This window comes from Myotis daubentonii, chromosome 3 (genome assembly GCF_963259705.1).
Source record: "Myotis daubentonii chromosome 3, mMyoDau2.1, whole genome shotgun sequence".
In the NCBI taxonomy this organism is placed as follows: Eukaryota; Metazoa; Chordata; class Mammalia; order Chiroptera; family Vespertilionidae; genus Myotis; species Myotis daubentonii.
Window position 1 is genome coordinate 9,508,073 of NC_081842.1, and position 17,294 is coordinate 9,525,366.

Genomic DNA, 17,294 nt, shown 5'->3' on the forward strand with positions numbered 1-17,294 from the left:
GTATCATGTTTTAGGCTCATCCAGTGCCTAACCTGCTTAGCCATGGAACCAGCATTTCTTTGAAGGGCTCTGCTTTCTCGTAGTATGGGAAATGTTATTAAGCAAATTTGTGTACTAGGTGTACTGATTGCTCCTAACCCCTGTCCATGGACAGAGATGGAAAATACATGCATACACATGTATACACATGTACACAAACATATGTGTGCACATATATGCATTCAAATGTACAAATGCACATACATATATACGTATATGGGCATATGTAATAAATACAATATTTATTGTATTGACAATATTTACAATCCTTTCTCTTATCATTAGCCCACCCCTTGCAGGTGATGGTGGTGTTGTAAAGTAGTCTTTCACCAGCTTCTGAGAACCACTTCTGCACATCCCTGTTCTACTCCACATTCAGTGACATCAGGTTGGTAGTTTGAGTCACCCATGGTGGTTGGATTGGGCCTCTCCTTCCATCTCTAAGGGCCATTGGTTAAACTGTCACCAACAAGTCTCTCTCTCTCTTTGCTATTTTTTTTTTTTTGTGGTTTAGTCTTCTTGTATTACTTTTTTAGGGAAAAAAACTATATATATATATATATATATATATATATATTCTACGTTTTTCTTCTTTCTTACACAAAATTTATATATGTTGTTATATATGTTTTATATGTTTTTTTATTTTTTTATTGTGGTAAAATATGTAACATAAGATTTGCTATTTTTACCATTTGTGAGTATCTTATTCAGTGGCATTAATTGCATTTCGGTGTCATGCAACCATCTGTATATACTCTTTGCACTTGGTGTTTTTTTGTCTGAAAGTCCCTTCACACCAATTCACAGAGAGCTTCTGGATCCTTTTTTTCCTGCTGTCTGGTGCTGCTCCATTGTGTGGATCTCCCATAGTTTATCTCATCACTCTCCCTGATGCTAGTATAGCTAAGTTTATGTTATTCTGCAATTATAAACTGTGATGAATAGTCATGTCACTGCTATTTTTTATTATCATGTCTTCTAGAAGTGGGACAGCTGACTTTATTGGAAAGTGCATGTGTGTTGTTTTGCTAGTTGTTTCCAGATTCCCTTCCTTAGGGGTTATCCCCACTTGCCATCCCACTCCACCAGTATATTAGCCTGCTTTCCCACTACAGCCTGCCCTGAAGAGTGTGTTCTTAAGCCTATCAGTTTTTGCCAAAGTGACAGGAGAGACATGGTAGCTTAGTATAGTTTTAATTTGCATTTCTATTCCTATGAGTGAAATGAAACACATTTTCAAAAGTTTGAAGACAGATTTGTATAATTTTTTATGTCGTTTGCTTATTTTTCTATAGGATTTTTGGTCTGTTTTTGCCTCTCAATTTAAAAAAGTTTTTTTTTTTGTATATTAGGAATATTATTTCTTTTTGCTGCTGTTAGAAATAAGGCGAGCCCCTAAAATCAGGGGTCCTGGTAGCACACAAAGCATACTTGGGAGCAAGGCAGCAAAGCAAATATCTTTACTTCTGCAGAAGGTTACACACCAACACAGAGTCTAGCAGTACGTACACTGAGAGAGGGGTCCACTCAGGTTTTTATTCCTGACACACATGATCTGTTCCTCACTCTTGATTGGAAGAGCTTAGGCTCACAATCTTGGGCTGTTGGCTAATTTAAAGGAAGAGGTTGACCTTTGCTGTTTCAAAATGGTGGCCTACAGGGGAACTGCAAGTCATGCAAGCCAAAATGGCAGTTGCCTAAACTCCCTTCTTTGACAGAAAAGATTACTTGTTTATTCTCATACTGCGATATATGTTGTAAATATTTTTTCATTTATTATTTGTCATAAATATTTTCTCATGGTGTTTTGCCATGCCAAACATTTTTATTTGTTAGAAAGTCAAATTTATCTTTTCTTTTATTGAATCTAATTTTTTTAGGCATGGTTAAATAGCCTTTTTTACATTCAGATTAAACTGCCCATGTTTTATTCTAGTACTTATATAGTTTAATTTTTATTAATTTATTTTGAAATAAAATTTTCAGTACGTTGATATTTTATAGAACATTTATGTCCCTCTTTCATTAATTTCTGTTTTTATTTCTTTTCTTGCTTCTCACGGTTCATTTTGCTGCTGTTTTTCCAATTTATGTTGAATGTTTGCTCATTCATATTCAGCTTTCTTTTCATATAAGTAAGCATTTAAAATTAAACATTTCCTCCTAATGTAGTTTGTTGCAATGCACAAAGTTAGATATCTAATACTTTATTACACTTTACTCATAAATGTTGTCTGTTTCCACTATGATTTTTTTGACTTATGAGTTTTTTAGCCATTTCAGTGCCAAATACATTGAGTTTAAAAAATATATACTATGTTAAAAATATACATATATATTTATATATACAATATTTTGAATCATTTTAATATTTTGGATCATTACGCTATGGGCAAAGTAGTCTCTGTGCGTGGTTTTTTTTAAATAAATCTTTATTGTTCAGATTATTACAATTGTTTCTCCCCCCCCCCCCCCTTTAGCTCCCCTCCACCCGGTTCCCACCCCCCCCCCCCCCGCCCTTACCCCACCTCACTGTCCTCATCCATAGGTGTAAGATTTTTGTCCAATCTCTTCCCGCACCTCCCAACTCCCTTCCCCTGAGGATTGTCAGTCCACTCCCTTTCTATGTCCCTGATTCTGTTCTATTCACCAGTTTATTCTGTTTGTCAGTTTTTTATTGACTTGATTTTTAGATTCACTTGTTGATAGATATGTATTTGTTGTCACTTTGTTGTTCATAATTTTTATCTTTACCTTTTTCTTCTTCTTCCTCTTCTTAAAGACTACCCTTCAGCATTTCATATAATCCTGGTTTGGTGGTGATGGATTCCTTTAGCTTTTTCTTGTCTGTGAAGCTCTTTATCTGACCTTCAATTCTACATGATAGCTTTGCTGGGTAGAGTAATCTTGGTTGTAGGTTCTTGCTATTCATCACTTTGAATATTTCTTGCCACTCCCTTCTGGCCTGCATAGTTTCTGTTGAGAAATCAGCTGACAGTCGTATGGGTACTCCCTTGTAGGTAACTAACTGTTTTTCTCTTGCTGCTTTTAATATTCTTTGTCTTTAGCCCTTGGCATTTTAATTATGATGTGTCTTGGTGTAGTCCTCTTTGGATTCCTTTTGTTTGGGGTTCTCTGCGCTTCCTGGACTTGTAAGTCTATTCCTTTCACCATGTAGGGGAAGTTTTCTGTTATTATTTCTTCAAATAAGTTTTCAATATCTTGCTCTCTTTCTTCTTCTGGCACCCCCATAATTCGGATGTTGGTACATTTGAAGTTGTCTCAGAGGCAAAGTCAGCCACTGCCTGAGGCCACCCAGCAAGAGCTACAGCGAGATCTGCAGATTTCTCCTCTTTGTTTGGGGTTTGGACGTTTTGGAGCTCTCTGACCCAGCTGTAGTTTGTTAGGTTAGGCTGCAAAAGAACAGGCCATTCATATGCAAAAGCCACTGCACACAGCTTGGGTGGGGTTGTAAACTGGGTGGGGCAGGGTCTCAGGGAATCACCAGGGTGGAGCAAACAGCAATGGCTGTCAGTCAGCCATCTCCATGTCTCTGCGTCCAGCGTCCCGAGCCCTCACGCAGTAACAGTGATCACTGCGAGCACCTCTGCGAGAAAGCCACCCTTGCTTTCCAACCCAATGCCAGACAGTCCAGTTTCTCCCTGTAGGAATCTGGGTCCCCAGAATCTCACTGGGAACTGGAGTTCAGAGCAGTTGGGAGCTTGTATCTCCCTTCTGATTGAAAAAAAACAGTGCACCCAGTTGCCAGCCCATTACACGTGTCTCTGTACCTCCGCTCTTCTGCACCTCCACACCTCCTATCCAGTCTCAGTGCGCTTTTTTCTTTCCTTCTAGTTGTAGAACTTCCACTCAGCCAGCTTGATGTGGTTGTGAGAGGCAGCATGTACAGGTTTTTACCTTATGCTGCCATCTTGGTTCCTCCTCTGTGCATGGTCTTTATGTGTGCTGAGGGTGGCTTGTGTGTGGTTAAGTACAGTAAATGTTCTGGTTTCAAAGCAGAGCATGTTCTGTTGGTGTGGAGTATAAACTCTGTTCAGTAGATAAAAACTGGTAATCCTATTTAAATCATTTCTGTCCTTAGAGATATTTTTCTCTAGCTGATGTATTGAACCTTGTGATAGTTGTGTCCAAATCTGCCTGAATAATTGGGGATTTATCTATTTTCTGTTCATATTTGTTGTATAAAAAATGTTGGGACTTTGTTTTGGGTGCATGCAAGGCTGGAATCATTGTATATTGCTAATAAATTGAGCCCTTTTATCTTTATATAATGTGGTCTATCTCTGATGCTTTTTTGACTTAAATTAAATTTTTCTGATGTATTTGCCCACTATTTTTCTCCCTCTTTCTTTCAGTCTCTCTGTATCTATATGTTGTAGACGCATCTTTCAAGATGGTGTCTAAGAGCATTTTGTTGTATCCTCTCTTACAATCTTTGTCTTTTAAAGACTAGAGCAGTTAGTTTACTTTTATGTACTAGATTTGGACTTCTTCCTATAATCTTATTTTAGTCTTCTGTTTAGCTCAACTTCTTATGTTTAGGTTTTCTCTTCTCACTTTTTGATTGACAAATGATTTTTTCCTCACTCAGTTTTCTCCTTCACTATATAAATGTGGTTTCTCGTGGGTTCGTTTTTGTCTTATGTGTATACTTGGTTTATGTCTAAAGTGAATCAGTTTCTTTAGCCATATCCCAAATGATACTAGAATCCTACATTACTTTATCTCTGCTGTCTTTGTCTTCCATTGCTGTGGAGAAGCCATCTTTTGATTTAAATGGTGTACAACTCTGGTTACTTTTAAAATCTTCTCTGTCTTTTGCATTTTCCAGTTTCACCATCATATATCTAGATACAGATTTACTTACGTTTATCCTCTTGTGATTCTTATTTTTCACAACATTTATTGAGGTATGATTATGTAGTATAAAATGCACTCTTTTTAGAGATATAGTTTTATGAGTTTTGACGAACATATGCAGATATTAGCTAGCAACACAACCATGATATAGAACATTTTCACCACACCAGATTCCCTCTCTTCCTTCCCCTCGAGCCCCTGACAAACATGGTTCTGTAACTGGATTCTGCTCCTCAACCTATCATGGAAGTGGAGTCATAGCATGCAGCTCTTAGTCTGGTTTTCCACTCCCCTGTCATGCTTTGAGATGTGTCTTTATTGTTGTGATATTTAATGAATGAATCACATTTGTTTATTCACTTACCAATTGGTGGAAATTTAGAGATTTGCAGTTTTAAAGGATTATGAATAAACCTGCTATAAGCTTTTCTCATTTTTCATAAATACCTAGAATTGAGCTCTTCTAGATCCTATGATAAGTGTGTGTTTAACTTTGTAAGAAACTACCAAGTGGTTTTCCAAAGTGATTCACCATCTGCACACCCACAAGTGATGTGTGAAAAATCTCTGTTGCTCTTGGAATTGTTAGTACACAATGTCAATTTAAAATTGTATTCTTTCTAGTAGAGGTGCAGTGGTATCTCATAGTTTTCATTTGCATTTTCTTGATGACTAATGATACCGAACATTTTTTCTATGTCTATTTGCACCTGCATGTCTTCTTTGGTGAAGTGTCTGCGCATTAAACATTTTATATTGTTTGTTGGTTTTCTTGTTGTGAGGGTTATATATTATAGATACCAGTCATTTATCAGACATATGTTTTTCAAATGTTTTATCCCGGAGTGTGGTTTATTTCCTTAACACTGTCTTTCAAAAAAGCAGAAGTGTTTACTCTTGATAAAGTAAAATTTGTCAATTTTTTCTTTTATGGTTAGTGCTCTGTGTCCTGGCCGAGGATTCTACACTTTCCCCAAAGTCACAAAATTATTTTCTATGTTTTCTTCTAGAAATTGTACAGGTTTTACATTTTAGTCTCTGATTCATCCTCCCTCGACCCCCAATCCACTTTGAGCTAATTTTAAAAAATATGGTACAAGATATGGGGAAAGTTTATTTTGTTCCCTGTGGGTATAATTTATTTCAACATTGTTAAAAGACTGTTATTTTCTCCATTGATTATCTTTGCTCCTTCATCAGTCAACTATCTATAGGTGGATCTATTTCTGGACTCTGTATTTTGTTTAATTATACTCAATATGCCTATCCTTTCACCAATATCTCAATATTTTGGTTACTATAGCTTTAGAGCCAGCCTCGAAATTAGGAGGATGAATCCTCAATATTGGTCTTCTTTTTCAAAATTGTTTTCCTATTCTGAGTCCTTTTCTTTTCCATGTAATTGATAGAATCAGCTTGTCAGTTTTTACAAAAGAGACAGCTGGGATTTTTATTGAAATTGATTGGATCTGGATAGACTAATTTGGGAATAATTGGCATCTCTTATTTTTATTGAGATAAAAATCACATATCATAACATTCACTATTTTAAAGTATAAAGTTGATGGGTTTTTTTTTTTAAGCATGAGCACTAGCCTGTGCAACCATCACCACTGTCTATTTCTAGAACATTCTCATCACCCTTAAAGGAAACACCAGACCCATTAGCAGTCACTCCCCACTCCCCCAGCCCCTGGCAACCGCTAATGTACTTTCTGTCTCTTTGCCTGTTCTGGACATTTCATATAAATGGATTCATGTAATATTTCACCTTTTGTACCAGGCTTCTTTCACTTAGCATAATATTTTTTTCTTTTTCTTTTGTTTTTAGCATAATATTTTCAAGGTCTATCTATATTGTAGCATTTATCAGTAGTACTTTATTCCATTTTGTGGCTAAATAATATTCCATTATATGGATATACCACATTTTCTTTATCTAGTCATCAATTGATGGACATTGGGTTGTTTCCACTTTTGGGCTATTATGAATATTCATGTATAAGTTTTTTATATGAATATATTTTAATCTATGTTGAGTTTATACCTAGATGGAGTTATGGGATCATATGGTAATTCTATTTCACTCTTTGAGGAAATGTCAAACTAATTTTCAAAGTGACTATAACATTTTATATTCCCACCAGCAATGTTTGAGCGTTTCAATTTCTTTGTATCACTTGCTATTTTCTGGGTTTGTTTGTTTGTTTTGGATATACCCATCCTAATGGTAGGTGGAAAGTGGTATCTCATTGTGATATTGATTAGCATTTCTCTAATGACTAATGGTGTTGAGCATCTTTCCATATGCTTATTGGCCACTTGTATATCTTCTTTGGAAAAATGTCTATTCAAATTATTTGCTCGCTTTTAAAATGGGGTGTCTTTGGCTCAGTGGGTAGAGCGTCGGCCTACAGACTGAAGGGTCCTGGGTTTGATTCTGGTCAAGGGCATATGCCCAGATTATGTGCTCGATCCCCAGTATGGGGTGTGCGGGAGGCAGCCGATCAATGATTCTCATCATTGATGTTTCTGTCTCTCCCTCTTCCTCTCTGAAATCAATAAAAATATATAAAAATAAAATAAAATAAATAAAAATAAAATGGGATGTCTTTTTATTGTTGAACTAGAGGCCCGGTGCACAAAAATTTGTGCACTCGGGGGGGAAGGGGGTCCCTCAGCCCGGCCTGTGCCCTCTCGCAGTCTGGGACCCCTTGGGAGATAACAACCTGCTGGCTTAGGCCTGCTCCCGGGTGGCAGAGGGCAGGCCCAATCCCTAGGTGCAGCCCCTGGTCGGGCTCAGAGCAGGGCCAATTGGGGAGTTCGGGCGCCGCCCCCTGTCATGCACAGAGCAGGGCGGATTGGGAGGTTGCGATGCCACCCTCAGTCACGCTCAGAGTAGGGCCGATTGGGGGGTTGGAGCACCGCCCCCTGTCACACTCAAGGCAGGGTCGATGGGGAGGTTGCAGCGCCACCCCCTGTCACGCACAGAGCAGGGCCAATCAGGGGGTTGGGGCGCAGCCCCCTGTCACGCACACAGCAGGGCCCATCAGGGGGGTTGGGGCTCCGTACCCTGTTATGTACAGAGCAGGGCCCATCAGGGGGTTGGGGAGCTCCCCCGTGTCACACACAGAGCAGGGCCCATCAGGGGGTTGGGGAGCTCCCCCCTGTCACTCAGAGAGTATGGCCGATAGGGGAGTTGGGGCACCGTCCCCTGTCACCCACAGAGCAGGGCCGATCAGGGGGTTGGGGCGCCGCCACTGTCACACTCAGGGCAGGGCTGATGGGGAGGTTATGGCTCTACCCTGTCACACACAGAGCAGGGCCCGTGTGGGGGGGGGGTGTTGGGGTGCCGCACCCTGTCACACACAGAGCCGCAGGGCGATCAGGGGGTTTGGGCGCTGCCCCCTGTCACGCTGATTCCGGTGCCGGGAGACCTCACGGCTCTGCTGATCCCGGTGCTGGGAGCATATTACCCTTTTACTATATAGGGTAGAGGCCTGGTGCATGGGTGGGGCTGGCTGGTTTTCCCTGAAGGGTGTCCTGGATCAGGGTGGGGGTCCCCACTGGGGTGCCTGGCCAGCCTGGGTGAGTGGATGATGGCTGTTTACAGCTGGTCACACACCCTTCAGGGTGGGGGTCCCCACTGGGGTGCCTGGCCAGTCTGGGTGAGGGGCTGAGGGCTGTTTTCAGGCTGGGGGTGACTGAAGCTCCCAACCGCTCCTTTTTTCCTTTTTTTTTTTTTTTATTCTGGGCCAGCTTTAGCCTGAGGCTTGGCTCCAGCTCTTAGGCCTCCGCTGCTGAAAGTAGGTTTCTGGCCTTTGCATACAATGTTGCGATCCTGCTGGCTGAAGTCCGGTGGTATTTGTTACAATGTTTGAAACTGCAGGCTTAGAGGCCTGCAGCCGCAGGCGGGGAACGTTGGAGTCCTCCGTCACTGAAGCAAGCAAGCCTCATGTTAGTTTCAAGCTGCCTGGCTGCCGGCTGCCATCTTGGCTGACAGTTAATTTGCATATCTCGCTGATTAGCCAATGAAAAGGGTAGCAGTCGTACGCCAATTACCATGTTTCTCTTTTATTAGTGTAGATTATAAGGAATCTTTATAAATTCTGGACACTAGAACCTTAGATATATAATTGATGTAAACTTCCTTCCATTTTTTGGATTGTCTTTTCTCTTTCTTGGTAGCATGCCTTTGACACAGAAAAGTTTTTAATTTTATGAAGTGCAATCTATTTTTTCGGTGGTTACTTGGGCTTAAGTTACTTGCCAAATCCAGCATTATGAAACTTTTGCCCTATGTTGACTTATAAGATATTTATAGTTTTAACCCTTACATTTAGGTCTTTTATTCATTTTGAGTCAATTTTTGTATATGGTGTGAATCAATGGTTTTTGCATGTGGATATCAAGTTGTTCCAGCACCACTTGTTGAAAGAACTATTTTTCCACCATTGAATGGTCTTAGCATCTGAATTGAAATTCATTTAGACCACAGATGAATAGGTGTATTTCTGGACTCTCAATTCTAATCCAGTATTTATATGTATATCCTTATGCTGATAGCACATAGTCTTGAATCCTGTAGGTTTGTAGTAGGTTTTGAAATTCGCAAGTGTGAGTCCTTCAACTTGGTTCTTGCTTTTTAAGATTGTTTTGGCTATTCAGTTATTCTGTGGGTTTGGCTATTTGGTTATTTTATGGGTTTTTCAAACTCCATATGAATTTTAGGATCAGCTTGCCCATTTATATTAAAAAAATGGCAGGTAGACATTTGACAGTGGATTGCCTTGAGTCTGTAGATAAATTTGGGGAATATTGCACTGTTAAAAATATGAATCTTTCAGTCCAGGAACATAGGATGTCTTTATATTTAGTTAGATCTTCAATCATTTCTTTTATGATATTTTATTTTCAAAGTAAAAGTTTTGCATTTTTGTTAAACTCATTTTTAAGTATTTTATTTTTCATGCTATTATAAATGTAATTGCTTTCTTAATGTCATTTTTAATTTTTGCTATTGTATATAAACATAACTGATTTTTGTATATTGATCTTGCATCTTTCAACCTTCCTGTTGTTTTTTTTTTTTTTACAGATTTCAACCCATATGCTCTTTATTTCTTTTATTTTCTTTATTGCATTTATTTAGGATCTCCAGTATGATGCTGATTAGAGATGGTAGAATGGGCATGCTTCCCTAGTTTCTGATTCTGGAGGGAAAGCATTCAGTTTCTCACCATTAAATACAATGATAGCTATGGGTTTTTCATTGATGCCTTTTATCAGGTTAAGCATTTTGCTGAGAATTTTTATTATGAAATCTTTCTGAATTTTGTCTAATTCTAAATTTATTGAAATAATGGTTTTTCGTTTTTAGTTTATAAAAATGGTAAATTACATTGGTTGATTTTCCACTGTTAAACTAACATTACTGGGTTAAATCCTTCTTAGTTATGATGTATTATATAAAAGGGATTTTGTTAGGGATTTTGATATGGATATTCATGAGGGATTTGGGTCTGTAGTTTTCTTCCCTTGAAATGGCTTATGTGGTTTTGCTGTTAAGGTAATTTTGACCTCATAAAATGAATGGGGAAGTATTCCCTCCTTGTTCAGTTTCAGGAGGAGTTTGTATAGAATTGGTATTTGTCTCTCTTAATTGTTTATTAGAAATTTACATTAAAGCCAGTTAGTATGGAGTTTTCTTTGTTGAACAGTTTTAAACTGTGAACTCAATTTCTTTAGTTGCTATAATACTCCTTACTTATTTGTGTAGATTCAAGTTTCTGCTTGATACCATAATCCTACTACTGGAGTAGCTTCCTTTAATATTTTATATAATTTATCTTGTCAGATATTACTTCTACATTTTCTTCTTCAAAACTCAATTGCATTATGTCGGACTTTCTTACTTTACACTTCTTGTCACTTAACTTCTTTCCCATATTCACCATCCTTCTAAGGTGGGGTATTTTTATTTGTTTGTTTTGTTTTTGGTATAGTTACAGCAATTATTCACAGTGCAGCACAGAGAGACAAAGCAACATTAACAATGAAAGAGAGAATAAGAAACTTGGAGAGAGATTGAAAAGGCATAACGGAATTCACTGGCGTTTTGGAAGAAGTGAAAGGACTGGGGTAGCAGTAATATTTGAACAGATAATGGCTAACGGTTTTCCAGAATTGATAAAGGCACTATTGTAGTTTCAAAACCCTAACAAATACCAAGCAAGTGAAATGAAGAGAAATTTGTCTATGTTCAGACATATTATGATGAACCTTTGGAATACTAAAGACAAATAAAAGATCTTCACAGAAAGAAAAAACAATGTTCAATGTAGGAACATTAAGGCCATCAAATGTCTTTTAACTGCACCAATGGAAACAAGAAGATGGGTAGATCTTCCATGTGGCGGGACAAGAGAGATTACCCAGCATTCTATACTGCAGGAATAGGTCTTTCAGGAACATGGAAAAAATAAACACATTTCACACAAATAAAAATTTAGATAATTTGGTAACTATAGGTCTTTATTAAAAGCATTTCTAAGGGATCTATTTCAGGAGAAAAGAAAGTTGTCGCATATGGAAGTTCAGAGATTTAAGAAGAAATTAAAAGCAGAGAAAGTTTTATGCATGTGAGTTAGTCCAAACATACAATTAATGTTTAAAGCAATAAGGCAATGTCTCCCAGGATTTACAATAAACAGAACTAAACTAGGGGAGGGAGTAAAGTCACAGGGTTTTAAGGTCCTGGTGTTGCTTGGATGGGTAAAGATATCAGACTTTGATAAGTTAGGTTTTCTTTCTTTCTTTTTTTTTTTTTTTAATATATTTTATTGATTTTTTACAGAGAGGAAGGGAGAGAGATAGAGAGTTAGAAACATCGATGAGAGAGAAACACCAATCAGCTGCCTCCTGCACATCTCCTACTGGGGATGTGCCCGCAACCCAGGTACATGCCCTTGACCGGAATCGAACCTGGGACCTTTCAGTCCGCAAGCCGACGCTCTATCCACTGAGCCAAACCGGTTTCGGCGATAAGTTAGGTTTTCATGTGATCATGTTTAGGGTAGAAATAAAAGAAAATATAAAACAGTGGAGGGCAAAAATCTAAGCATGCAAGAAAGGAGACTTACAAGAAACATAGAAATATAAGAAAATAGAAAATGCAATATAAAATGGTACATATATCCAGATATATCAGAAATTTGTATAAATATTAATGGGTTTACATACATTAAAAAGTTCCATGGAAAGAATTTTCACTCAGAACTCCACTGCCTTGATGTTCAGTGTTGTCATGCTGAAGTTTTGGAGTTCTCTTTTTATCCTTGGATTTCATAAATTTAATCAGAATATTGTTTATTGGGTTCTCTGTGTTTATTCCTTCTGGAACTTAAAGACCGCTTCTTGGTATCTTTCATACTTTCTCTCTCTCTCTCTCTCTCTCTCTCTCTTTTTCCCCCCACTCTGCATTCTAGAGAGTTCCTTGGCTTCATCTTCTGACTTTCCACTTTGCTCTTAAGCTGTGTCATTTACCTGTATATTCACATATTAGGTTTTTATTTTGATGGTATTTCCCTCTTGAGGTGTCTACTTATTTCTCTCTCAAGTGTGGAATACCACACTCATTACCTTGAACATACACAATATCATTATTGTTGGATTTACAATTTCTCAGATAACCATTCATATTTTGAGTTTATTGTGTCTCTTTGATCACATCAGTTTTCTTCAAATATTGTTTCTTTATTGGCAGAGGAGGTTTGCATTTTGAGAATGCCTGTCTCTGGTGACTGGTAGAAAGTGGAGGGGCATGTGGCCAGGCAAGACTGTGCTGGATAGCTCCTCTTGTGGGGATATGTGCCAGCTGTGCCTCCAGAGGTGCAGTGGCTGCCAAGGAGCTGTCCTGCCTCTCTCCCCTGTCAGCTTTCACTGGAGCAGACATGCAGCCCAGTAAGGAAGTTACTGCACATGGAGCACCCCCTGCTGTTGGTTTGGGCAGCAGCTCCCTGCTCAGCTCACAGGATCTGATTTCTCTCTAGTTGTTTCCCCACGAAACTCCCTGACTTCCTGACACAGGCTTGTACTGTAGTATTCTTTGCAATTCTTTCTCCATGGATCCCACCCCATTGGCTCTTTCTATATTGTGTTTCATTGCTGGTTACCAAGTCAACCCACAATGAGTGGCTTAAAACAACACCTATGTATTATCTCAAAGTTTTTGTGGATCAGGAATTTAGCAGTGACTTATCTGGGTGGGGGTCCCTCATGAGGTAGCAGATGTTGGCCAGAGCTGTATCACCTGAAGGTTGACTGGGGCTGGAGGATCTGCTTCCAAGTTGGCAGGAGACCTAGTTCCCTATCTTTAGGCCTGCCCCCGGGGCTACTTGAGTGTCCTTATGGCATGGCAGCTCATTTCTCTTGAAGCTGGTGGTATAAGAGAGGGAGTAAGAAGGAATCGCATGTTTGTTATGTTCTAATCCTGGATGTCGGCACACTGTATTCTTTTTTTGTTGTTAATCCTCACCTGAGGATATTTTTTTCCATTGATTTTTAGAAAGAGTGGAAGGGAGGGGGAGAGATAGAGAAAGAGAAACATCGATGTAAGAGAGACAAATCAATTAGTTGCCTCCTGCACATGCCTGAACCAGGGCTGGGGATTGAGCCTGCAACTGAGGTATGTGCCCTTAACCGGAATTGAACCCAAGACCCTTCAGTCTGAGGGCTGATGTTCTATCCACTAAGCCACGCTGGTGAGGACAGCACACTATATTCTTTGCAAGTGTGTTACCAAGTACAGTCCATTCTTAGGGGCGGGGAGATGTATTCTCATCATAGAATTATAGGAAATAAGGAATACCATAGAATCTGTGGACATAATGAAAACTCGCTCTCACTGAGGAATTCCTCCAGTGGTCTGATGTGAAAAAGTGGCCCTGGAGATCTGTCTCCACATCATCTTTGTAAATCAGACCAGTTGTAGACCTTCCAAGTGGTAGCATGAGACTGAGCTTTTCCATGTCTTAAAACTTTTGTGATTATTCTCATCATTTTTTCTTTTGTTAAGGGCTTTTGTCAAGGTAATTTAATTTAGAAAGCATTATGTATCTAACTTCTTTAATGCTTGCTTTCTTGCTTATTATTGAGTTTGACATACCTTGCTTAGAAGCTTGGCAAGTTTAGAATCACCAAATTAGGTCACTCTTGGGCAGACAGTGCTACAGCAGGTACTAAATCTGCCCTTCCTCTAACCTGCTGCTTCACTGGCAAAACAATACAGGTCACAAGGGCATTTCTAGTATTGGGGGCATATTTTGCAGAGCTGAGGTTTTGGAGTTTGAGTCATTGAGTGAAATCACATTCCCCTTTTCTGCCTTAGATGACAGTTGGATGATAATTTATTACACATTCATTGAGCTCTCGCTGTACTCTGGTCATGTACCAGGCCTTGTGTGGGCTCTGGACACAAGGTTTCCTGATACAGGCTCAGGGTTGATGGCACTTTATTATTAGCACTGTAACAACTGTGATGCATGTGGGAAAGCCATGAGAGAGTGCTGTCTGGTTGTGGGTTTGTTCCTGTTTTCCTTTCATTTTTGGTCTTCTCTCCTTTCTTCCCCTAAACTCTCTCTGCTTAGAATATTTGAAAAACGAATGGGTAGCAGGTGGCAGAATTAACTGCAGGGAATCTGTTTGGTTGAATGCCTGTCAGAGAAGAGGAATAGAAGGAAGGAAGGGCATTCCCAGATGTGAAGGAGGTGACAGTGCTTCAGCCATCTTCAGCTTAGGTGCATTCATGGCACAGAAGCAGAGGGTTGTGGGAGGGGCAGGCCCGCTGCCCACTGCACAGGTTCCTGCATGGCAACCCCAGCAGTCCTGTCAGCCCCAGGCGGAATGTGATTTGTTTTACACATACTGCTGTGCAAGCATAGGACACATCTTTCAAACACAACTATCTTTTCTTATCCCCCCGTGGCTTCTTATAGGACACTCACTCTTTCCTCCCCTGTTTATCATGCTCTGGAAGCCTTAGTCACTGGCTCATTTTGATCTGGCTCCACCTTGCTCAGATTTGCTCACTGATAGTTAGGCTTGATTTTATTTGTATCAAACAACCAGTTAGTTTAGCTTCTAACCATATAATGTGTGTAATACTATACATGGCTTTCATTATTGAAATAATGGCAAAAAATAGCTTTATTATTAGGAAAGTGAAAATCTAGCTTATAAGTCTCCTCAACCATTTTTTCTTATTGAAATAATTGTTTCTGAAATACAGAGTTTCACAAGTACATTGGGCTATAGCAAAACCAGCTGGCTGTCTACTGGCTTCCTCTGGTGTGGAGTACTGTGGTGGTTCTGACCCTGTTTCTGCTTGTTTCAATTCACCTCACTGCTTTATGAAGCCCCTGCAGAAACACAGCTGTGGGGGAGGTAGGTTGGCCACCAGGCAGCTTCTACTGGACACGGATGTGGACCTGGATGTGACCCAGCAGACAGGAGCCCTGAGAGAGTTTTCTGGGAGGGGGCAGCCAGATGTGATTAGTGCAGGTGGGGGACACATGGAGTCAGCCAACTCAAGGGTGTTTTCATGCTTTTAATTTAAATAGTCACAGAACCTAAAAGTGAGGTTTAAAATGTTCCTTTCTGTGTGCTGCATTCTGGTGAGGGAAAGAATGGTGTCATCCTTCTCTTTGCTAAATGGTAATTACAAGTGTGGAAACAGATGTGAGCTTTCTGGGAGCCGAGAGGGCCATGCCTGAAATGCAACCATCTAGGAAGGGAGAAGTTGTGGTGAGTTTGGCCCCTTTGACTGGAACAGGGGGTGGGGGTGCAGCAAGGGCTTGGAGCTGAAGGGGAAGGGTCGGTGGTAGAGGCCCAGAGTGGGCCAGTCAGAGCATCTGCTCACTGCTCTTGGTACAGCCTGGCATGCCCAGAGTACCTCCTTCTCAAATATGGCATGTACCTGATAGAGGAGGAGCCAGTAGCAAAGCCCAGTCCAGGGAACTGCAGGGACATGCTCCCTGAGGAGGCCAATGACTGGGGCTAGTTTAGGGCCTTTCTCCTACTTTTACACCTGCCTTGCTACTTGAGAGGCCTTGGGGTCCCTTTCAGGGGAGACCTGCTCTGGAGGGCAGCAGCCTCTCTAGCTTGGGTTTGGGGAGAAGCCAGAGGTGCCCATACCCTCTCCAGGCATTTTTCCTGCTCCGGCTCACACTGAGTTCACTGTGGTCTGGGTAAGGCCTGCCTTGCTGTGAATGGGAACTGGTTTGAATGGGGTCCTGCACTGACCACATGTGACTGAAAGCAACTTGTGTAGTCTTTCCAAGCCAAGGGTCTCATCTGCCAGGGGACCGTGAGAAATAATTAGGCAGCACAGGTGTCTGGCTCAGAACCTGGCCCACAAGGTGCCTTCAGTGCAGCTCCTTCCACCCTGCCCAGGGCTACTGTCATCATAGGAACAGCTACCAAACAGAATATGTGGGTCTCTCTTGAGCCTTGTCTGGCCTGACTTGGTTCAAGGAGAGCGACCCTGTATGTAGGGTGTTGGGGGGCGGGCGGGGCAGCTCTCCTGGTGCTCTTTTTACCCCAGCTCCATGCATGCCTTCTTCTGGAAACATTTGGTGCTGTATGGGCCTGCCTATATGCCCTGGGGCTGTGAGACTGGCCCAGGTTTTGGCACTCTGTCCAGGTTGCTGGTTGAGATGAATGGTGAGAATATCCAAGACACTGCTGAGTGGGTGAGTGCAGTTGCTGTTAGTTCCTTTCTAGTTAGTGGTTAACCTTGGGCCAATCCCCTCAGTTTGAATCCTAGCTTACTCATGTGTTTCCTGGTGACCTTGACCCATGGGCATCCTGCCAGTGCCCAGAGTTATGTTACAGAAAGGGAGACATGATCACATCTCCTTTAGGGGTTAGTATGAGGGTCTTGAGAACAGCTACTTATACAGCCAGAACACCTCTTGCCATCTTGTAGGGTTCCTTTAAAAAAAAAAAAGGTAAGAAAAACATTTTGTGTTAATATTTTATGTGCATTTAGTGAGCTGATGAGCATTGGAGATTTTAAAAAGTTTCCAAATGCCAACTAGAAAGAACTGTGCGCACTTGACACAAATGTGTGTGGAGATCCTTGTGTGTTCCTTGCCTGCACATGCGAGCACACACATATGCTCTTCTAATAGGTGCCCCCAACCCTGATCCAGAATGGCCCTGGCCTTAGAGAGAATCTCTGGAAGCAGCCTGTACCTAATTGGCCTGGGGGAACCATCTTAATTATCTTTAAGGCAAAGTCTGATGCCAACTTATTTTGCTTGGGTCTGGGTTAGTGCGCAACTGGCTCTACCCCTGGAGCAGACCTTACT

At 40.6% G+C, this 17,294-nt stretch overlaps 1 protein-coding gene across 14 annotated transcripts in view; it reads left to right on the forward strand.

Annotated features, from left to right (window-relative positions):
• PCBP3 (poly(rC) binding protein 3) overlaps positions 1-17,294 on the forward strand; it is a 214,799-nt gene that overhangs the window by 71,581 nt on the left and 125,924 nt on the right. For 2 of the 14 annotated variants that reach the window (XM_059686708.1, XM_059686707.1), the window contains exon 3: positions 325-427. The exons of the other annotated variants lie outside the window; for them this stretch is intronic. The gene's annotated coding sequence lies outside the window, so the exon portion shown is untranslated. The remainder of the gene's footprint in view (positions 1-324; positions 428-17,294) is intronic. 14 annotated transcript variants of the gene reach the window in all.